Below are 24,329 nucleotides of genomic sequence, written 5' to 3'. Positions count from 1 at the left end.
CACTCAGTAGAAACTATAGCAGAAAGTATTACTTACTCTTATATCCCACTGGGACAATAACTCTCCATCTTTTAGTAAATGCTTCACAGCAACAAAGCAAAGTAGTTCATCACCCAGCATTATTCCCCTATACATGTATATTATGTGTGTTCACTCAAGTTAACACAGTAAAATCAATAGGAAAGTTGTGTTGTTTTTTTTATTTTTTATTTTTTATTTATTTTTTTAAAATAGAAAGCTATAGCAGATAGATTTTGTATTTCACAGTTATTAGTACTATCTTCATAATCAAATACATATTTATCATAAAGTAATTATCTCTGTTTGACAAGAACATAGGTACTTTTCACTCAGTTAACAGGATTGTTTAGTTATTGGATCTACAGTGGAAGGAGTGGCTGCAAATTATGTTTTTAAATTTTTCTTCAATTGTGTCGGGTCGTTCTTTTCTTTATTTCAGAAAAGACTCTGTTCTACCAATGAGCCAGCTACTATATACACTAAAATATTTTGTCTCTGGTGATTTCTGTCTGTCAATTGGAGACTTTATAGGTATTGGCCAGGGGACAGCCAGCACGATTATTAAAAGGATTTGTACGACACTGTTCGACAGGGATGAGAGGCAGTTTTCTATTTATTTAATTTGACTGATGTAATAAAATAAAAGAAAATAAACAAATGTACATGGATTAATATATTTTTATTCTGAAATCATTTGTTTTAGATTTTATTTTCTAATCCTCGCTAATTTTTAGCCTTTAACCAATACAGTTCTTCCTTCTTTCTCTGGTTCTTGTCAAGGTACTTTTGAAGCAGCACCATCTGTAACTCTGCTAATTCTTTCACTTTTGAGAACAGGTTCTTATATTCTGAAAACTAAACTGACAGTTCTAAGCTGAGATATCAAGAAAAGGAGGAAGAATACAGTGAAGGTACCAGGTTTCTGGTTACTTCCCCTTCCCCCCCTCCCAGATCACATACAGGTGCTAGAGATGATTGCACAACCCAAAATTATGTATGCAACAGTTCCTCAAACATTAGTGGTGAGACACAGTAACAGTAACCTCCAGTTTGGTATGCGCCATAGGTATACTGCCACCACAAGATTATAAAAAATATAATGGACATTTATCGTAAATGTTGGCATCTTATTCTGCATATGTACCCTCGATATAATTAATAATCATCACATCACAGAAACATGATTTATATACGCCCAAGAACTTCAAAAGTGGATTTATGGTTGGTTGGTTGGTTTATGGGATTAAAAGGACCAGACTACAACGGTCATCGGTCCCTTAAAGTGGATTTATAAATAGCGTTCAATAATTTAGGAAGAGTATTTGTTGTCTAACACCCATTGCTACTGTAAAGAATGAATCATTCTAAGACGAAAATACAACAGCAAGCTAGCCAGTAACATCTTTCTCAACTTTCAGTCAAATCAATCTCCATGATGTCTTTGCTGTCACAGTTCGTTGAAGAGACTGTAAAGTCCAATTATTTCACAAAGCAGACCACATTCTACAGTTGCTTCTATCTATGTGCATTCTTACAATTCACTTCACCATCGACCCTACAGCTACATTTGATTGAATACTAACGTGTAGAAATCTTGCATCCGAAATCGAACTGACTGTGGCGTCCTTCTGTTGACAACTTTATCAAATCGAGTATTTCATTTTACACAATTTGAAACTTTCATTCCACATATTGGGTGTCACCAATCTTCAGCCTCTCATACCGTTTCTGTGCTTAATATTTACGTGCTTCTTTCTTTAAACAACAACAACAATGATAATAATAATAATAATAATAATAATAATAATAATAATCGTACGTTTGTTGTAGCTGCTCTGTCGATATACGTGAAGTTGTTTGTGAATGAAAACTTGCATATTTTTTCGTATACTTTGTTTGAGAATCTATAAAGATCTCTCACTAGTCAAATAACAAATATCTTAACATTTATCTAAATCCAAGATAGGAAGTTATACGAGGGCAGTTCAATAAGTAATGCAACACATTTTTTTTCTGAAACAGGGGTTGTTTTATTCAGGATTGAAATACACCAGGTTATTCCCCAATCTTTTAGCTACACAACACTATTTTTCAACGTAATCTCCATTCAATGCTACGGCCTTACGCCACCTTGAAATGAGGGCCTGTATGCCTGCACTGTACCATTCCACTGGTCGATGTCGGAGCCAACGTCGTACTGCATCAATAACTTCTTCATCATCCGCGTAGTGCCTCCCACGGATTGCGTCCTTCATTGGGCCAAACATATGGAAATCCGACGGTGCGAGATCAGGGCTGTAGGGTGCATGAGGAAGAACAGTCCACTGAAGTTTTGTGAGCTCCTCTCGGGTGCGAAGACTTGTGTGAGGTCTTGCGTTGTCATGAAGAAGGAGAAGTTCGTTCAGATTTTTGTGCCTGCGAACACGCTGAAGTCGTTTCTTCAATTTCTGAAGAGTAGCACAATACACTTCAGAGTTGATCGTTTGACCATGGGGAAGGACATCGAACAGAATAACCCCTTCAGCGTCCCAGAAGACTGTAACCATGACTTTACCGGCTGAGGGTATGGCTTTAAACTTTTTCTTGGTAGGGGAGTGGGTGTGGCGCGACTCCATTGATTGCCGTTTTGTTTGAGGTTCGAAGTGATGAACCCATGTTTCATCGCCTGTAACAATCTTTGACAAGAAATTGTCACCCTCAGCCACATGACGAGCAAGCAATTCCGCACAGATGGTTCTCCTTTGCTCTTTATGGTGTTCGGTTAGACAACGAGGGACCCAGCGGGAACAAACCTTTGAATATCCCAACTGGTGAACAATTGTGACAGCACTACCAACAGAGATGTCAAGTTGAGCACTGAGTTGTTTGATGGTGATCCGTCGATCATTTCGAACGAGTGTGTTCACACGCTCCGCCATTGCAGGAGTCACAGCTGTGCACGGCCGGCCCGCACGCGGGAGATCAGACAGTCTTGCTTGACCTTGCAGCGATGATGACACACGCTTTGCCCAACGACTCACCGTGCTTTTGTCCACTGCCAGATCACCGTAGACATTCTGCAAGCGCCTATGAATATCTGAGATGCCCTGGTTTTCCGCCAAAAGAAACTCGGTCACTGCCCGTTGTTTGCAACGCACATCCGTTACAGACGCCATTTTAACAGCTCCGTACAGCGCTGCCACCTGTCGGAAGTCAATGAAACTATACGAGACGAAGCGGAAATGTTTGAAAATATTCCACAAGAAATTTCCGGTTTTTTCAACCAAAATTGGCCGAGAAAAAAAATGTGTTGCATTACTTATTGAACTGCCCTCGTATATGTATTATCCCTCTAAATTAGTTAAATGTTTTGCAGTAATATTTTCACTGAATGAGGCTGCAACAGTTTTCGCGTTTTCTACTACACTGTTGAACTCACTCGCAGTATCTACCAGACTCAAGGTACCCTCAAGCGAAAATTTTTTCGACCAGGGACTTTTGTCACTAATGTTTGACACGCTGTTTCTGCATACTACGTAAATATGAAATGTACACGAAAATATTCAGAGTGCTCCTCAGATGTTGCCAGCTTAACTCTACATGAACGCTATTCCGGGAATAATTAATCGAGGAATAAAATGGCGACACACAAAGCGCACTCCAAGTTAACCAGTGGTTAGCCCACTCCTCGGATAGCTAGTCCTGTATTTACGCCGAGATTGTACAACTGGCCCTGAGCTGAATAATTTTGATTTCAGTCCGAAAAAGAATCATTATAAAAGATAAAAAGGAGAGGAGAGAAATGTCAACAGTGTGTGGGCTTCATGGGTTGCTCTCTCAACGGTGTCTGCCATCAGCAGTCACTTGTGGATGATTGTGCTGATCCTTGCTTCTCTTCTGTCCTTTCAACCACTACCAGTTGTCAAACTGGAGTGACATTCAAGTGACTAGGTGAGTATGTCTTGTTTTATATGCTGCCCCAGTAAATTTCTGTTTGCGAATTATGGTCATTCTGATTAGGCTCTGCGGCCTAAATGTACTTCAGATGAGTGTTTTCGTCTTTGAAAATTAATTTTAATTTTTGGGCATCGCTTTAAATGGAAAACTTTAAGTGGTAGTAACACGCATCGGATTTTGAAATGTTTCAACAACATATCACCGGGAGCCGACTGGATACCTTTCCTTCAGCTCCAACAGGCTCTTGTGCAGCCATGGATTGGTAAAGAAACTGTGTTTGAATGATCCAGGTAAAAATTTTTGTAGTTTTACTGCTGGTACTGACCAAGGAATTTCCATGATCAGTTCTGTGGTCCTTTCTAAATATTTTTAACAGTTATGTGCACTGTTATATCTCGAGCAGGTGCAAAGTAAAATAATGTTTTATTTGCTTCAACTACTTGAAAAGCATTATTATTTTGTTTGGCAGCAGGTCACTCTTTTTATTCAAAGAAATGAATCCTTGGATAAAGTAGTTATGTGTTATTGCGTAAGACGAAATGTCGCACAATGAGCCATCTCTTGTAAGGCAATCATATCTCTGTCACGTAGTGGAACAACTGGTTAGTGCAAGAAACTACGAGTAAGGCTGAGGGATACCAGACAGCAGTCGGCGAATCCCTCAGCCTGGCCTTGGTGTTTCTTCATTCAACAGATGACGTGAAATGAATTTAGCGTAGATAAGGAACTGCCAGGTATTTCAAGGGTTCATTCTCTAACGGGGGGAACCCTTCTGTGTCCACGAACAGCGCATTGATATCTACAAGACACATTTCAATGGCATCTGCTTGGTACTGTATTACAATATGACTAATGAGAAATTGATACGACGATGATCTAAATGTGATCGATTTTTAATATTGTGTATTGTGACTCATCTCAGAATCAAGATATTAAGGATAACTTTCCAAGAGTCTTCCGAGTAAATGACCCTTCCTCTGTCTGCACTAATGTGTTGCACACATTTTTGTGTTTAATTATCTTTAGCTGTAGCTCCATCAATTTATTTCTGTTGTTCCAATAGGTTTTATCACATAACATCATGTTAATTGATTATTCCGTCGCTGCTTGGCAAACGAAATTCACAATTATAAACTAAAAGCACAGAATTTTTGATATTCTCGTGGATATTTCTATCCGCATGTAGCATTAAAGTAATAATATAAAATGGTATTAAACAGTAAAGAAGTTACGAACCAAGTAGGGATATTACAAAGATAGTAAAAGTTAAGCATAATCAAGAAACTAGAGATATATCATCAACAGGATGTTGGAAATGTTAGAGAATAGGGTGAAGCTTAAATAGAACTTATTTTGCATATAGCTCTGGCTTCTCTCCGTCAGTCTCTGTCCCATAGCAGTATTTCACAGAATTTGAACGCTGTCGAAAGACCGTCTTTACATTCAATATCCTAAACTGAATTGGATTCATAGTCAAATTTCGTGTCTGTCGGCTAACTAATACAACATACCACCCTTGGTCGTTAAAATTCTGTAGGTAATGAAATATCTTATTACAAGTAAATTTAATAGTGTTGTTTTAACTAGTCCATCTGTTTTAATTCAGACTATTCACTTCTATTTACTACCCTACAATACTTCTCCACTTCGTAATGTAGAGCAAGATAGGCATTTTACGCATTAATGGTAGCAGAGACAACTGAACTGTACAGCAGTGGACTTACTGACAGACACTGAACTCGGGTGATATGAACTGCAGACCCGCAGTCGCAAAAGCGCTTATTGACACACGTAATTACAGTGTCGTCATTATAGGAACTGTAACTAAACATACATAATAACATATATTTCTGTGATACAATCTCTTTGCACTAACGTTGGAGTAATGATATTAGAGATGAAAATACTTTAGAATAGGATTGAAGCTGTAATTCGAAATCGTAATAATTTGTTAAACACATTCAGGTACAATGAAAATAGAAAGAGAATTGTGAGCACTTTATCAAAAGTAAAATAACGAAATTAAATAACGAAATGTGACATAATGTATTAAAAGCTATAAATAAGCACCCAGCATTCACGGAAAGATGTTTTGAGTTTATTATTTTTTTTTTTTTTGTAAATTAGCAATTGTTTTCTGACAGTTTTAAATAAATTATCTCCAAGTCCTTGCCTAAGCTAAATAAATAACAAAAAAGTAATACAAAGTGTGCTGGACTTTCAATGCTTTGTTCACAAGATCGATAATCACGCGGAAAAAGGTCCTCTTCTTTTCCGATTCGCTTCGCTAAATGCCACTGTCTTCTTAATTAATTTATTCAGAGGACAGATACATGAGAGCTGTAACTTCTATATTATATCATATTATAACATCTATTTTCATTTATTAGCTTCGTTTTACACCTGATCAATTTCAAATGAATAACAAGAATGCTGTTAAGGAAGTGTTTTCCATGAGGAATCTGAGAAATAATGTAACGACCAAGCCGTTTCCAAACAAGTCGTTGAAGACACTATTCCATTTCCAATTCTCTCCATTGAATCTGTTGTAAAGCTCTATGGTTTTGATAAAGAGAAAAGTTGAACATAGCTAGGAACCTGCGAGGAAGAGTAATAAGACCAGGGCATTGCGATAAAATGAAAGCTGGTCCTGCTTAAGCACTTTTAAATCATAGTGTTTCAACAGCAGTTAAATATGTAGTAGAACAACGGACACTTTAAGGTTGAGCTACGTCAAATGCATATTTTATATATGTATATAATTTTACGGTAGTTTAAATTAATCACCTGGAGGAACAGGAAAACTGCATTGTGTAAAGATATTGAAGGCAAGCAGGGCGATGCTCTACACTTCACCATGTGTGTGATTACCCTATCTGAAAACCTGAAAATTGAGGAAAGAGATACCTGGAAAACAGTGGTAAATCTGGCAACAGCCACAAAAATTAACAATCAAAACGGTATTCTGAATAAAATAGTTCCAAATATGTTTTATTGTGCAAGCTTTCACAAGTCGTTCTGGAAAACGTTTTCAGCATAGTCCGAAAAAATAATTCAGTTCCAGAAACCTTCAATTTTAAGACAGTTCTGCAACTTATTGCTGTGTCACAGAACTTCTGTCCTTGTCGTCATGCACTGCAGCTTTCTTGTTTCTCAACTCCGCAACATAGTAGTCCCGATTACTTCTGAAGAGTGAAGGACCATAAACACATCAACTTCGGGGGGGTTCCACTAATGGCCTTTACAAAATTCCTCTCCATTGTTACTTAAAAGCTAGAAATGCATTTCCCACAACTAAGTAATTAACCTAGCTTCGTCTTACTCCTCATCTGTGACCTCATCTGAGCTCTAACCAATAACAAAGCGTTTTGTATCATAGGACCAGATCTCGAGAGTTAATGATTTTTAACCTTCATAACAGATATTTTGTGAGAATATTGAGTGAAAATGCTCTCTGAATGTCATGATCATTCAGAATAACAACTGTCAAAACCATATTTTTAACATGTGGAGACAGCTTATTGTGTATTTCAGTAAATTCCTTATAGATCTGTTGAAAGTGACAAACGCCTTCTTTCATTAGTCTTGTTTTTTGACTTAGAAAGAGGAAGGAGAAGGGAATATTATGCTGAGAACTATGGTATGATAAAGTGTAACAAAATACCGCACAGGCAGAATCAGTTAAATAACAGAAGAAATCATGAGCCTTGGACTCACACAGACTCACACGAAAACACACACACAAACACACACACACACACACACACACACACACACACACACAATCAAAGACATGTCAGTGGTGCAACGGATTCTGTTTTGGTTTACTATTTATACGCCTTGGCTAAATCTTAAGCAATTGAGGCACATAAAGTAAGAAACGTAATGGGAATAACTGGAAGGTACCATTCAGTATGTTTAGAGGACAATGGAACAAAATTGAAAAACAAATAAAATAACAATTGCAGACCACGCACTTTTTTTCAAGTTTCTGGCTACCAGTACCTCGTACCACAAATTTCGAGTAGACACTCCTTCTCCTACTTTTTCATTATTTTGTAACGAAAACACTGCGGTTTTCCACGCCAAAATTTCTCACTACCAGAAAAAACCGCTAGTCATTATTACCTTCACAATACACGTACTTTCCTCATAGAAAATAATAGTTCATTTGTTTTTCTTCCCTTTTTAACAAATAAATACTTCTTTTTTTTCTTTTGACATCCTTTGTGAATGAGAAAAAGATTAGAAGTTGTCTACTCTTTTAAAACGGACTAATTTTCCTAATTCTCATGATGTTCGTTAGTTACTCATTAATGTCTTTTGAGAGAAATGAAAATAAAAAGAACAATAAACGACTATGTCATCTTAAAATTTAATAAAAACTGAGGCGAAGAGTTGTATATGCGGGACACAGCTAGCTAAGACTGGACGGATCTGTATTTAAGATTATATCCAACACAGAAAAACACGCCATTAGCCTCACCCTAGTATCCAGTCATACTAATGAACAGGAACGGGTCTTTACTGCTAAGTACCCAATATCGGCTAGTATTATGTTGTCTGCGGAGAATCCGTAACATCAGAATGGCTTGCTCAGGAGAGCTCTAAGGTTTCTAATGTGGAATAGTCATTGGATGCCACTTAAGTAACAACTCCATGAGGGACACTTCAACAGTTCTCAAACTGCCGAAATCGGCCGTTAGTGGTGTTACTGTGAAGTTGAAAAGCGAAAGAACAACCACAGCGGATTGATCACCAGTCAGACATCATATACTGATGGACAGAGGCTGCAGGCCACTGTCGTTGACTGTTGTAAGAAATCGCATGAAATTAGCGGAAAGAATCACTCGTCAGTTCCAGAGTGTTACCAGAAGTGACTACGCTTAGGGAGTTAAAAGAAATAGGGAACAATGGTCGGGCAGCCCCTGGCATATCCCAAATTTATATAGTCCATTTGCTTATTCAAAGCATGCTGCGACGGGATGGTAGGTCCGCATCTGTTCAGTACTGAGAAAATGGAATGATTTTATTTTATTTCATCAATAACAGTTGCATTGATATATAATTTGGTTGTGTCAGTCAGTTTCAACAGAAATGTAGGCTAATATCATTGAGGATATCTGTTGCCCACTGTAAACTTTGCTACAGAGAAGCTGTTCGAACTTTTTGGCATCATATTGCATGAATAATTGCGGTTAATAGCAAGGTATGTGATTATGCTCTTCGCGGGTATGCTGACGGATATGATCGTCTTCAACGCGCGTTATTTCGGCGATCCATCTGGCCGCCATCTTCATGTGTGAACGCTGAGACACAATCACACCGGAACTGATTGAACATCAGAAACGGCGGCTTCTTCATACCCTGGGTCAAGGCCACTGCGCCTGCGCGAGAAGCGTAAGAGCCGCCCCATCCGAAGCGGAGAATCGCAGCGCCGCCGCCGGCGGTAGAAACTGACCAAAGTGATAAATCGCAAATTAAAATGTAGCGGGTCGAAAACCAGACCGTTGTTGTTTTATATGAGATAAAATAGGATTCCATATCTTTCATATAGGAAAACCTCTGTGTCTATTAATAATGTCATCGGATAACCGTATTTCGATGGATTCCTTGAGTACACAATCCCAGTAACGAGCGCATTCGGGACGACGACGGTTCAATCCCATTTCCGGCCATCCTGTTTTAGGTTTTCTGCGATTTCCTAAAATCGCTCCAGGCAAATGCCGCAATGCTTCCTTTGAAAGGGCACGGCCGACTTACTTCCCCGTCCATCCGAGACCGATGACCTTGCTGTTTTATCTCTTCCCTCAAACAACCCAACCCCAGTAACGAGAAGCCGGAGCAACAGTTTGCGTCTCTTTAGACAACATATTATGCCCTTCACTGAGACAACGTTCGGCGACGGCAGATTTTTCAGGCTGGAGGAAACGTATGTGACGCTCAGGTTCCACTCATCGATCACGAACAGTGCAAATAGTCTGTCCAATATAAGCCTTTCCACAATGACAGGGAATTTTATAAACTCCAGGCTTTCTCAATCCCAAATCATCTTTAACAGATCCAAACAGGGCTCTAGTCTTGGCCAAAGGCAAAAAACCAATTACAGTATCATATTTCCTGAGAATTCTAGAAACTTTTGAAGAAATACTTCCAGCAAAGTGTAGAAAATCAACTGATTTACTAGTATCCGGCGCTGGTTCACGTGATGGTCCAAAATGAAAAGCACGATTAATTTGATAACCGGTATATCCACTGAGCTTGAAGACAGCCTTAAGATGATCCAGTTCCTGTGGCAAATGTGCTGAAACAAAAATGGCATAAGCTCTCTTGACCAATGTACATAGAACTTCCATGCACAGATGTAGTGGATAATAGTTCGTAGAATGAAGATATCAGTCCATATGTGTAGGTTTATAATATACACCATGTATAATATACACAAAGTATGTGGTTTGAGAATGGGCGTGTCAGTATCAAACCGGTAAAAAACTGAATTTTATATCAATGCAACTGAGATGCACAAAATAAGAAATTCTCCAATTTCCCCTATAGTAAATACGAAGCGATGCTTGTGGTGGTGTAAGGAGTGACGCCACTGGAGAGGAGATGATTGTGAATGAATGATTTGGAGTGAGGAATCACGCTAATCCCCGTGCCAATCAGATGTTTGGGTTTGGCGAATACATGAAGAGCATCAGCTGCCATCTCATACGAAGTCACCAGTGTAGTGTGTAGAAGGTGGTGTAAGGGTATATCAAACTGATGCAAATTAATTATGCAAATTAATTGATCATTTAATTACCTCCACCCCCAACCCCCAACCCTGGGTGCGTCATGGGCTTTGCCTTTCTGGTACATGGGGATCGCCCCCCCCCCCCCTCTCCTCCCTTTCCCCCCGCCACCTCCCCTATAGGTAGGAATTTCCAACTTTGTTGGTAATTTCGAATTTTGGCAGGAAATTGAAAAATGATGGGAATTTCAAAAATGATGGGAATTTCTTTGTCCAAGGCTTAACTCACCCCACTCTCCACCCGGGAACTGGAGGGAAATTCAATGCCAGTTCTGGGTGGAAACACCAAGCACACCATCCTATACAGAGAAACTAACCGGATGCAGGAGAGGAAGACTAGGTTAGTGTACGTTATTTATTTTGGGTGGAAAATCGAAGTAAATATCGGTTCTAATTACATAATTTATCAATAATATCGGTTATAATGACATAACTGTAAGTACAGCGCTACAAAAGGAACCCCTAAAATCGCAGTACAGCTGAAAAATTGACGATGTCATACAAATGGTGTTATTCAACTGGGAAAGAAGTTCAGAATACCACTCAAAACAAGTAGGACACATACTCAATATAAACTCCACATAGGATGATCCTTTCACCTGCAAACTGGCAGGAAAAATGCTGGAGATAAATGCATTACCTTTATTTTTATTTAGACTCACGAGATGTTGGTGTGGGGCAGACAGAAGTTTAGTAAATGTATTACCCGTATAAAAGTAAGGTGATGATTGTATCTATCCCTGTTTGACGTCAGAGTTCACTACAGATGCCTCCCGCTGCATTGCTTGGCAAACACCCTGCAACCACTGTGCTCAAAAGTCAAATAAACAGTGCTCTTTTTATTTGACGGCAACTGTGCCCTGTTCCACTGCCCCAGAGAGGTCACCTTAGCGTAGTTGCTGAGCAAATTGTCCATAGCAAGAAAGGGTGTGGCAGCGAACCATTACTCAAGTGTAGGGAGATCAATACACGCTACCAGAGCTGTTGGAAAATCCTTCGCTGTACCAGTTACACGTCGAAATTGTCGTGAAAAAACCAGCACTTGGAAAACGAGTCATAATGCACCACAAGTACAGGTAATTGAGAAAAATCTTTGTAATATCAGGACTAACGGAAAAGCTGACCCCCAAAAGATCACACCAGGAATGAGGAGCGCCAACTGCAAGTGTGTTCACATCGATGTGCAGTCACGGTTTAACCAACTTAGAACCAGTATTGCCTCGCCTCCTGCCACCCCTCGTCCCTTCCTCTCCTCACTGTAGGCAGGGATACAGCCTTGTTCTGTCCTGTCACTGATCGTCCACGAAGAGATCCAGCTGGTGGCAGTTATATACTGTTATACTTGGACATAAGACTCAAGAACAGCATACTTATTGGAAACTTAAACGTAATTCCCGCTGTGACTGGACCCCCCTTGGAACAACAACAAAATTCCAGAGAACTCTCCAAATTCTTTTTCTAACGTCTACTTCCGCCTGCCACCGCCATCCATCACTCATCCTCAACTGCCATAGCTGAGAGTGCAGCCTGCTGCCTGCTGCCTCCCAACCTGCCCACAGCCACAGTCGGAGCAGCATTCCCAGCAGAGCATGAGGTGGCCCAGGTGGACAGCAGGCCACAAAACAAAGTGAGATAAATGACGGCTATTCTGGCTGCATGTTGTTGGTCTAAAAGTGCAGCTGCACTTCATTCTCCCTACTGTGACCAACTGCTTCATCTGGCGGCCAGCTTTCTGCTGCTGAAGATATTTCAGTGTGACAGTCGCACCTCATGTAGCGAGAGTCTATTATCAAAACACATTCGTGATGCCAATAAAAAACTGTCTTGTTTCCATAAAAATAGGTGCATTCCATTTTCTTTTAGTTTTATGAGCAAAATCAGGATAGTTTGGGAGCATTACTCACATTCAGGTCATAAACTGTTGGGCACAATGGCATTACACTCTTTCCAGACAACTAAATTACACTCCTGGAAATTGAAATAAGAACGCCGTGAATTCATTGTCCCAGGAAGGGGAAACTTTATTGACACATTCCTGGGGTCAGATACATCACATGATCACACTGACAGAACCACAGGCACATAGACACAGGCAACAGAGCATGCACAATGTCGGCACTAGTACAGTGTATATCAACCTTTCGCAGCAATGCAGGCTGCTATTCTCCCATGGAGACGATCGTAGAGATGCTGGATGTAGTCCTGTGGAACGGCTTGCCATGCCATTTCCACCTGGCGCCTCAGTTGGACCAGCGTTCGTGCTGGACGTGCAGACCGCGTGAGACGACGCTTCATCCAGTCCCAAACATGCTCAATGGGGGACAGATCCGGAGATCTTGCTGGCCAGGGTAGTTGACTTACACCTTCTAGAGCACATTGGGCGACACGGGATACATGCGGACGTGCATTGTCCTGTTGGAACAGCAAGTTCCCTTGCCGGTCTGGATGTACCGTGCACTATTCAGTGTCCCCTCGACGATCACCAGTGGTGTACGGCCAGTGTAGGAGATCGCTCCCCACACCATCGAGCCGGGTGTTGGCCCTGTGTGCCTCGGTCGTATGCAGTCCTGATTGTGGCGCTCACCTGCACGGCGCCAAACACGCATACGACCATCATTGGCACCAAGGCAGAAGCGACTCTCATCGCTCAAGACGACACGTCTCCATTCGTCCCTCCATTCACGCCTGTCGCGACACCACTGGAGGCGGGCTGCACGATGTTGGGGCGTGAGCGGAAGACGGCCTAACGGTGTGCGGGACCGTAGCCCAGCTTCATGGAAACGGTTGCGGATGGTCCTCGCCGATACCGCAGGAGCAACAGTGTCCCTAATGTGCTGGGAAGTGGCGGTGCGGTCCCCTACGGCACTGCGTAGGATCCTACGGTCTTGGCGTGCATCCGTGCATCGCTGCGGTCCGGTCCCAGGTCGACGGGCACGTGCACCTTCCGCCGACCACTGGCGACAACATCGATGTACTTTGGAGACCTCACGCCCCACGTGTTGAGCAATTCGGCGGTACGTCCACCCGGCCTCCCGCATGCCCACTATACGCCCTCGCTCAAAGTCCGTCAACTGCACACACGGTTCACGTCCACGCTGTCGCGGCATGCTACCAGTGTTAAAGACTGCGATGGAGCTCCGTATGCCACGGCAAACTGGCTGACACTGACGGCGGCGGTGCACAAATGCTGCGCAGCTAGCGCCATTCAACGGCCAACACCGCGGTTCCTGGTTTGTCCGCTGTGCCGTGCGTGTGATCATTGCTTGTACAGCCCTCTAGCAGTGTCCGGAGCAAGTATGGTGGGTCTGACACACCGGTGTCAATGTGTTCTTTTTTCCATTTCCAGGAGTGTATTAATATAGAACAGCATCTATATAGTAATGCATTTATGTTTGACTGCAGGACATGGTTCACAGCGCTCTCTCTCTCCCCCAACTCCCATTATGTTGTGACATCCACCGATGTGAACAAAAAAGCCTACAGCACTGCTGCCGATTACAGATCACCAGACTGGAGAGAATGGAACTCTATAGTAACATATGTGAATAGCAGTATATGTGACAGATGTATTACTTATATCTTTTGTACATGTCCATCCTGTATAAAATCGCAAAAACGTCCCGGCACGAATCCGCCCGGCAGATTAGTGTCGAGGTCTGGTGTGCCAGATGGTTTTTAAGGCGGTTTTCCATCTTCCTCAGCAAATGCAGGCTGGTTCCGCTTATTCCGCCTCAATTACACTATGTCGGCGATTGCTGCACACGCACTGTCTCCATGTATGCGTACACCATAATTACTCTACCACGCAAACATTGGGGTTACACTTGCCTGGTAGGCCATGATGTATGAGGTATGTAACAACACAGACTTGTGCTAATACGTATTTTTAAATACACAATTGTGACGATGATTTTAAAAACTGTTATAATTCCATGGGAATAGATATAGTCAACTTCTCTTAGTTTTATGAGCAAAATAGATGTTGTTTGAGAGCATTCTGCATGTTCAAATTACGAACTGTCCCGCACAAATGCATTACATTCGTTTCAGACAAATAAAATACTGATATAGATGAGCATCTGTACAGTGATTTATTATGTTTGGGAGCAATCGTCATCGTTATTTTGTAACATCCAGAGGAGGAAAAAGAAAACTACAAGCTATCTGTATCCAAACTATAACCTGTCATACCAGGCCTTCTAATAGAACATTATAACATCACCCTATAAGATTTTACCATGTCTCTATCTTCCGATACATCGAAAAACAAATACTGTCTGCGTGTTGACAGCTACCATATTCCTTATACAGGTATCGGAACATTGGGGCAGGTGGTCAGTGATGAAGTCGCTTGCACAGACCAGTGTAACGTTCTGTCACCTTAACTGGTGGGAGGCCATAGCCCACAGTCTATTAATCACAAAAGAGGGCTCCTGTGTTGTTCTTTCATAAGCAGTATGACGCATTGTTTTTCTGTGGCAACACATCCGAGCAGTGTACAGCTTTGAACACTGCCATACATTTTGTTTTTCCACCATGACTTGGAGGTGTGTGTCAGGTGCTAAACGGACATTAACATATTTTGATCCATTGTCTCTCACAGAAAGCCGGACATCACATGGTGTAAACAATGCTGCTCTCCCAACAAACAGGATGGCAGAAACAACACACAGAGGTGATGTTTCTAATTGGCAAAAATGTGGAAGACATCGCAACATACAGAAAATGGAAGGGTTTGCAGTATTGTGCAGCGTTTTCCAAACAGCTGTCTGAAGATGATGACCTGTATATTTAATCTCATCTTCCACCGTGACAGGGTACCAGATTTTCGTGTTCCATGTTTAAGAGACCAAGAGCGTTGTTTTCTCATATTGCAGTCATGTACATGATTGCTATTCCTATGCTGACTCTCCAGAAGGTGCTATTCACCACACCTGAGGGGTAACAGAAATAAAAAGAGGTAGTGATTTCTTGTTGCTGAAAAAAATGTGGTGTTCCTTGCAGTATGTGGAAGTCGGACGAGTCTGCAGAATTGAGGAATGTCTCCAAACAGCTGTCTGAAGCTGATGACATCTAAATTTAATCCCATATTCTACAGTGACACGTAGCAGATGTCCAGTGTTGCACCAATTCTCTCTCCATCTCAAACAAGTGGTGTGAGTCAGTCATTAAGTTGTAATCATCAGCATACCAGTGGACAGATAGGATGGAAAAGGCACTGTCGATATGTAATGATATACTGTAATAAGAAATACAGTTGATATCTCAATCAATTTTTACAATTTTACGCCAGCCGGTGTGGCCGTGCGGTTCTAGGCGCTTCAGTCTGGAACCGCGTGACCGCTACGGTCGCAGGTTCGGATCCTGTCTCGGGCATGGATGTGTGTGATGTCCATAGGTTAGTTGGGTTTAAGTAGTTCTAAGTTCTAGGTGACTGATGACCACAGATGTTAAGTCTCATAGTGCTCAGAGCCATTTGAGACAACATTTTTACCAGTTGGTTCATAATTTCAACGCCAGCCAGTGACATAGCAGAATGCGTCCCAATTTCTGTATCATCACTAAACCACCCCTCCACTACCTTAAAAGTACAATTCACTTGACTGTGACTGCAGATAGATGACTGTGCAGCTCCTCTATTTGAGCATATACATCGATGAATACAAGACTGCATCCTATCTCGATGCAGTTAGGTATCTACATATTTATAGCACATAGATCACAGAGATGAAATTACGATTATGACTTTTCCATCCAATTGATCAAATTTCCCACTTACAACATTTATTTTATAACCAATATTTGATTATAGATCTTCAAAATTGCTCCCAAATTTAGATTTTAATGCCCTTGTGTATCAATTTCCGTCATCCAAATTTCAAATCCATACTGCCAGCGAACTTTCATTTTATATGCACAATTTCATATTCTGTGCTTGTATATCATGATTTCACTTCCTCAATGTTGATTTCCATTTACTCATATTAATTCTGAATATCAGATTGTATTCCCACAACGTTTAATTTTATATTCCTCAGGTTTTTCCCTCAACACTTTCGAAAATAATGTAAATTACAATAAATTTCTTTTATTTCTGGCTGTGATCACAAAATTGTTAGGTCCTTACACTGCCAGTTTTGGTCAAGCGATGACCATCTTGAGATCTGTTTTAAAACATGTCCTAACATAATGATGGCTTTGTGGCTTCATCAAAAAATACACACAAAATCAGTATAGAATTGTGGGAATGTAAGCTGATTCCTGACTACCCAATGATTTTCCACAACCATCCCTTTACATTCTAGGCTTACCTGCATCACTACCTGCATGTTCTGACCCTCAGACACTCAGTGAATGTTTTTACATCTTTGGCCAAAGTTGAAAATTGCAAGTACAAAATAACACTGCAGCCACTGATTGTACTTTCCTGTCAGACACCACATCTGCTGCTCTGTGTCCAGTATGCTACCAATGCTGAAGCCTGGGGTTTCTGTTTGCAGGGTGGGGCTGATTTGACAAGGAGATGCTTTGGTGTAGACACTGCATCACAGATAGGTTGTGGCATTGAGGCGCTGCAGTTGCGGTATCGATATGCTGCAATGTGGGGACACTGTGACACGAATATGCTGAAATGTGTGGAAGCCACAGCATGCATCATGAAGACACTATGACACAGATATGCTGTGGCACAAAAACGCTGTGCATACTGCAGCATGGATATATTTTAGCGCAGAGATACTGCAGTGTTGATACACTGTGGAGTGAAGACACTGCTGTGGGAAGACATGTTGGTGTGGGGATGCTTCAGCATAGAGATGCTGCAGTGCAGGTGTGGTGGTGTGGAGATTCTGCAGTGCGGAGATTGGCATAGAGACACTGCAGAGTGGATATGGTATGATGTGGACAAAATGCTGCTACCAATGTTTGCTCTTGCACCTCACAACTACAGGTACACTGTTTGCGCTGCTACTGCTGATGCTACTGCATTATTTAAAGCATGGAGCCATCAGTGTCTATTTTCTCCAAGTAAGATTTCGAGAAGTGTTACTGGTACATACAATCCCGAAATAAATCACGGAATAAATGGTAAATGTAGTCCAATTACACATGAGCCAACTAAGCTGGTACTATGCTATGAGGGCTTTTTGTCACCAATAGTCACAAATAACTTGGGATGGTGAAACAGCTCAGCTCACTGATAGCAAGTGTAGGGCCTAATACTTTCGTTCGGCTTGCCAAATTGAAAGGCCTATCATAGTCTTGCTTTTAAGCGCTAATCGAAGTATTTTTTTTTTCTAACGACGTTTTCGCTAATATGCACACTGAAATAAGAATTAGAAAATAAGTAATAAATGAGTAATAAAACTGAAGAGTAAATATATGAAAACAATCATGCAGGATGATAATCTTGTGTCAATAGTTGATTTATACGTTTGACCATATGTTCAATCATAAGAAACACACAAATATATACCAATGATAGCTTCACATCAGACTTATAACTGAAGGGCAATTCAAAGTCGTCATCACATCTAGCTGTGTTCATTAATGAGCGTCGTTAACTCATCAACTAAGCGTCTCCAACCTGGACGTTTACTAACCTCTCCTAGAACCCACTGAAGAGATAGACTAGAGTCCTTTTTGAGGTGATCTATCCACCTTCTCGATGCTCTTACCCTCGGTCTCTTGCCCTCGATCTTGCTTTACTTAATTATTTTCTGTAGGTTTTCTTCACGTCTTCTCACAATATTGCCAAAGGGCACGAGAACTTTTCGTTTAGCAGGACAAGAAAGACGCCTGGAGATACTGAGTTGTGCAATAATGGACATATTTGTTCTTCTTTCAGTCCATTTTATGCGCTGCACCAAAATGCATCAATACAGTGCTTGTCTCTGGCCTTAAGAGTCCATGTTTCGCAACCGTAAAAGAAGATGGAAAACACAATTGTTTCAACAAGCCGTACCTTTGCGGTGTTTGTTATTGCTCTGGTCTGGCAGATCTTGGTGACGTCCTTCTTATCTTCACCAGTTTGTCTCTACACGACTCGGGAAAGTGTCCTGACACCCAAATGAAGTTCAGAAGGACGAGGTGGATTTCTGCTTCGCCCTTTGAGGTGCTGTAACATATCATGATGGACCCAATCGCAGCCCGATGCTATCTCACGAGCTGCAGATAAGCTGAATGGAGTTTCCATATGGAAAAGAGGCTGTTGTATTGTTATACCTTGATAGAGCTGAAGCCTCAAGTGGCCCTATCAGTGGTCATATTCCACCATAGTCTGGGCAATGTCTTACGGGCTATTCTATACACATCCCTTCCCCATAGCAGTAGCCACTGAAGACTTTGCAAATCTCGCATAAAGCCTCCTGATCGTCTCCCACATGACTGTACTCTTATAGGCATATGGTAATGAGGAACTGTTGTCATGATGTCTTTTTGCTGTCTGTAATAAATCGACGATATCCCCCTCTCGTTACACGAAAGGCTGTTAGTTTGTCTGCAGTTGACCGCCCGCCAGGTCTTGATTGCAGAATGGCACTCGTTGCCCCACGAAGGGATTAGATGTCTGTTAGATGGCCTGTTGTAGCCACGTGGTGGATCATTTTGGTACTATGATCCACACATCCTAACACAGCAAGCTCACCGCAAAGTGTCCAATCTGCCCTACTGAGGATCCATCATTGGGGCTTTGTTTCGAACATCACTCTGTCAGACGAGAGGTGATCACTTGAATGAAAATCAGCAACCACTTGCCATTGAGCGGTTTGTGTTTGTGTTGGGGGGGGGGAGGGTGAGGGGAAGGAGTCAGCCGTGCTGCGGCTCGCGTTGGTGCTCTTTGTAGGTTTCCGCCCCCTCCTGGAGGCCAGACGGTATCGTTTAGTTGGCGTGGTTGTGGTTGTTTGTCTTCTTCTCGTGTTCACTGGCGCCAATCGGTTTCGCAAGCGTGTCCTGTCCACTAGTGGCAGCAGCGGCGGTTATCGGTATGTAGTAACTCTTGCCCTATCTTTGGGGCGACGTCGTTGTTTTTCCAGGTGGTGTGAGTGTGTGAGTTCGGTTGGGGACTCAGGAGAAGCCAGGTCCGCGCAGTGCCAGAACATGTCGGGACCACTGGTGGCATGCATGGACTGCCGGATGGAAGGGCATGGTCACGAGGGTCATGACCTCGCCGTAAACCGGATCCAGCAAGCTTTAAGATAAGTGCATTTCAATCCAAGTAGAGAAACGTCCACCATTGTGATATCTCGCGAATCTCCAGTGACTTGATTCCGCAGGGGTCCTTTGCGGAAAGGGTCAATCGTAACCTTAAATCCGTACCGATTATCTTTCATCAGAAGTCCCCCAGTAAGTGGGATTCTAGTCTCCCTTGACTTAGCTTTGCCTCCAATACCGCCAGCCATGGCTACTCCGGTTCCCTTGACGTTTGCTTATCCTGTTAATTCCCCCCTTTCGAACTTATGGGGGATCCGAGATCTAATTCCTGAGGAGATCGCCCTTCAGGTCGTCAAAGATAACTGGAATCGTGCGAAGCGCAATGTTTTCAGCCCACAACAGACAAACTGGTCGTTATAACCGCAATCGACGAGCCTTCAGGGGTAAGCCGGTAGATCAGGTGTATGTGTGTAATTTTCCTGGGAGGGAGATGTGGGTTGGCAACCTCGTTAAGTTTACTCCCCATTTCCTGGGTCTGTGTACGATTATGCGGATTTTAGGCCCAGTTTTCTTCTGGTTAAAAACAACTGTACCGGTAAGCAATACCGGGTCCTCTTTAAACAAATTAAGTTTGGTTAAGCTACTAGTTGGGTTTGTCCCCGGGTTTGTCCTTGAGGGGGGAGGTTCAGCTTTTGAGCTTTGCTGCTGCTCGCGTTGGTGCTGTTTGTAGGTTTCTGCCCCCTCCTGACTGCCGGACGGTATTGTTTAGTTGGCATGGTTACGGTTGTTTGTCTTCTTCTCATGTTGACAGGCGCCGCTTGGTTTCACAAGCGTGTCCTGCCCGCTAGTGGCAGCAGCGGCGGTTACCGGTATGTCGTAACTGTTGCCCTATCTTTGGGGCGACGTCTTTGTTTTTCCGGGTCGTGTGAGTGTGTGAGTGCGGTTGGGGACTCAGGAGGAGCCAGGTCCGGCAGTGCCAAAACATGTCGGGACAACTGGCAGCACACATGGACTGCCGGATGGAAGGGTTGTGGTCACGACGGTGCACGACCTCGTCGTTAAACGGATCCTGCATGTTTAAGTTGAGTGCATCGCAATTCGCGTTGAGAAGCCTCCACCATCGCCACATCTCGCATTTCCCCAGTGACTTGCGTTCGTGTTACTGCTCGTAGTGTCACCGAGGCGAAGAGCAGCGAGTGGAGTGCTTTGGGAAGGCGAATCTTATTAGCTTGCCTTGAATTCTTATTACTATTGACTGCGTTCGTCTAGCTACAATTTGTTAAGTTCAACCAGCGGTAATTTTTCTTGTCTGGTGACCGCTAACGCTCCAGTTACCTGCCCTGGGGGTAAGTGTATGTAACGGCAGTGTACGTTTCCTAGCCTTGCCGCTGCTGTCCGGTAAGGCGTGTAGTTTTGACAGCTTTCTTGATTGTAGTCCGGTTGGTGATTCTGCTACTCTGGTGGTAGTGGTGCCTTTCTCGTTCTGGGCACTCTTAGCACAGTATTCTGGGGACATAGTGCAGACCGCCGGTTCCGGTTTGGCGTATTGTTCTATCGTTGCATTTGGTTTATCGGACGTCAGGTAGCTTCAACAAGATTATCATTAGTCATTTGATAGACTGCCACTAGTCTGAGTTACCATCTTGTGACGTGAATGCAACTCTTGGCTGCCTATCTCATCGCTCGCGAAAGTGTTTGTTGCCGGACCTTCTCAGACGTCGATTCCTGGAGCACCGTCTGTGGCCCCTTGGTTCTTGTAAGACATGTGTGTTCTAAAAGGAGGTCTCATGGCCAGTAATGCAATGTAATGCTCCTTCAGTCCATGCCTTCTGCTGTGTTTGTGGCGACTTACCTTAATATTTCAATACCTGCAAGTTGCAGACTGCAGCTAGTTCTTAAACAATTCTTAATTTATTGCCATTCTTGAAGTGTAAGGCCTTCAGCCGTGATTGTGGTCGCATGCCTTAAAATTCTATTTTGGTATTTGTATTTACGTGGTAAGCCTTTAAAACCTTATTTACTGCCATCCTTGGCGTCTAATGCCGTCTGCTGTGTTTGTGGCGACTTGCCTTCAATATTTCAATACCTGTAATTTGTAAGTTGCGGCAAGTTTTAAACAATTCATAACTTATTGCCATTCGTGGCGTGTAAGGCCTTCTGCCCAGATCACAGTGGCTTGCTTTTAAAACATCTGTTGTATATGTATTTAATGGTGATTTTCTAAATTGTAACTCACTGAAAACACTATTATTTACACAGTTGTTTATTCCTTTATTAATAACGTGTGAATTTTTTTATTTATTGTTGAGCCTGGAATTACTGGTTTAAAATAAATTGTGTGGAACTGTAAAAGGCAACCAATAGTAACTGATTACGTCCCCGTCCACAATCGTAACCGAATCCTGCCTTCCCTTTACTACCAGGTTTCACGGAGAACATTCCGAGACATCGATAGCAGTGGCTCTCTTTTACAGTGCGAAACTGAGTGCTCTGTCTCTTGGTCAATAAACACCCAAGTGATGATATTAGAAGGTTCTCAATTGCTCCATCTCTGGGTCAGATATTTTCAGAGTCTCGAAGCACATTGTGTGTGATGAAATCTCTGCGGAGGAGGTATGATCGTGGGTACTTAGTAAGGAGTTCACTAAGAGCCACTTCAACTAGCACGTCATGTGGAAGCAGGCAGAGCGAAGATTGTGTCAATCTGTCATGCACATGTACTTACACAGTGAGTAGGCCGCTTCTGAGATTGGAAGGTGTGGAGTGATAACCGTTATTTTTTATATAGCCACTCATCCTTTAACTCACTCTCCACTAAGGTCGTGGAGGCAAAGAATATCATAGTTTCAGATAATTTGAAATTCCTTTTCTGAAAACATGCACACACTGCCCTTCATTGAGCTAATAGCCGTAGTTTCTTCACTTGCATCTTGAACCCACTGAAGTTCCACTGTAACATGGAAGATATCTTAACGATGAAATTCTTTGGTCTCCTCCCCCCTGTATTTTCTTCGTGGTTGCGACATTCCAGTGGAGGGTAGGAGAGGGATGTTTACATAACGAACTTGTTAGTTATCTTACGCAAAGATCGATGTCAATATCATCGATAGTTTTGTCGTCATCTGATCCATGAGACAGGAACAGAGTCACATGATCTGATAGTTCTGGATCAGATCGTTTTGATCTGTTGTTTTTCGTTCTCAGCTTGGATTTTGGGGACGATGGTAAGGCTGTTTTGACAGAAATATTCCTTTGATTTTCTTTTTCCTGTCTCTCATCAGCATCTATTGCTCTTCCTGACATTAGACTCAGCTGCCACCATTATTCCAGTTGTAGAAAGGCTTGACTGCCTAGTGGTGCAGATTTGTAGCTACATTTACAGCTGCAGGTTGTTGTGCTATGCTCAGCTACCAGTGTCTGTATGCCAGCACTAGTTTTCTGTAAGTTCAATGCTAAAACAAATGACTTAATGAAAATAGGTGGCTCCTGCAATCGAAACCCTCATGATCTTTTTACTTTAATTCAGTCCGCGCTTTTTAATTAGATACGTCCCTTACTGTTACGCAAGTCTCCGACGCAAGCAAGAATTTTGCAGCATTTCGATTGGTCTGTGTGTGCCCTACCTGGACTGTTCCAGACATGAGAAAGGCGACTGATTACTTATTCCACAGCGACTGGTGGATATTGCGGTTCAGTCCTCAACTACACCAACTATGACATACGAAACACTGTCTTAATGTTAACACTGCCACCATTCGATATCGTTTTGATATCGTTGTTTCATCCGCCAGCGCACAGTCGAAGGTTTCAGCTCAGGAAATAATAGTTTGTGACTCACGCCCTTTTATCCTCTTGTAATATATACTATTAATAAGTATTCTCTTGTGTTATTTTTGGGCGCGAGGCTCTGTTTCGGCTATTTAACTTCGGTTTAATTCTGAACTGAATTCTGGGTGGCCGCTGTATTTTAAATCCGGTTAGTTTTCTTTTTCTTTTTATTTTTTTGAAGCTGGGATTCCGATTCATTCGTATACTGTGAAGCACGATCTTTAATTTTACGTCTTGCTTCATGGAAATGGTTTCTTTAGCAAGAATTTAGCTTTCAGTAAAGACTTTGAAGTTAATACAGCAAAATAACTACGACAAAAAGAATTGAATCACAAAGCGACCAATGCAGTCAGTTAAAACTTCCACGCTCCATCCGTAAACTCTCACAGTTACAGCAGGAGTCATAGTTTTATTGTTTTCAGGTTCAAAAAAAATGGTTCAAATGGCTCTGAGCACTATGGGACTCAACTGCTGAGGTCATTAGTCCCCTAGAACGTAGAACTAGTTAAACCTAACTAACCTAAGGACATCACAAACATCCATGCCCGAGGCAGGATTCGAACCTGCGACCGTAGCGGTCTTGCGGTTCCAGACTGCAGCG

The sequence above is a fragment of the Schistocerca serialis genome, chromosome 6 (assembly GCF_023864345.2).
Source record: "Schistocerca serialis cubense isolate TAMUIC-IGC-003099 chromosome 6, iqSchSeri2.2, whole genome shotgun sequence".
NCBI classification, from domain to species: domain Eukaryota; kingdom Metazoa; phylum Arthropoda; class Insecta; order Orthoptera; family Acrididae; genus Schistocerca; species Schistocerca serialis.
This window is presented reverse-complemented; position numbering follows the sequence as displayed.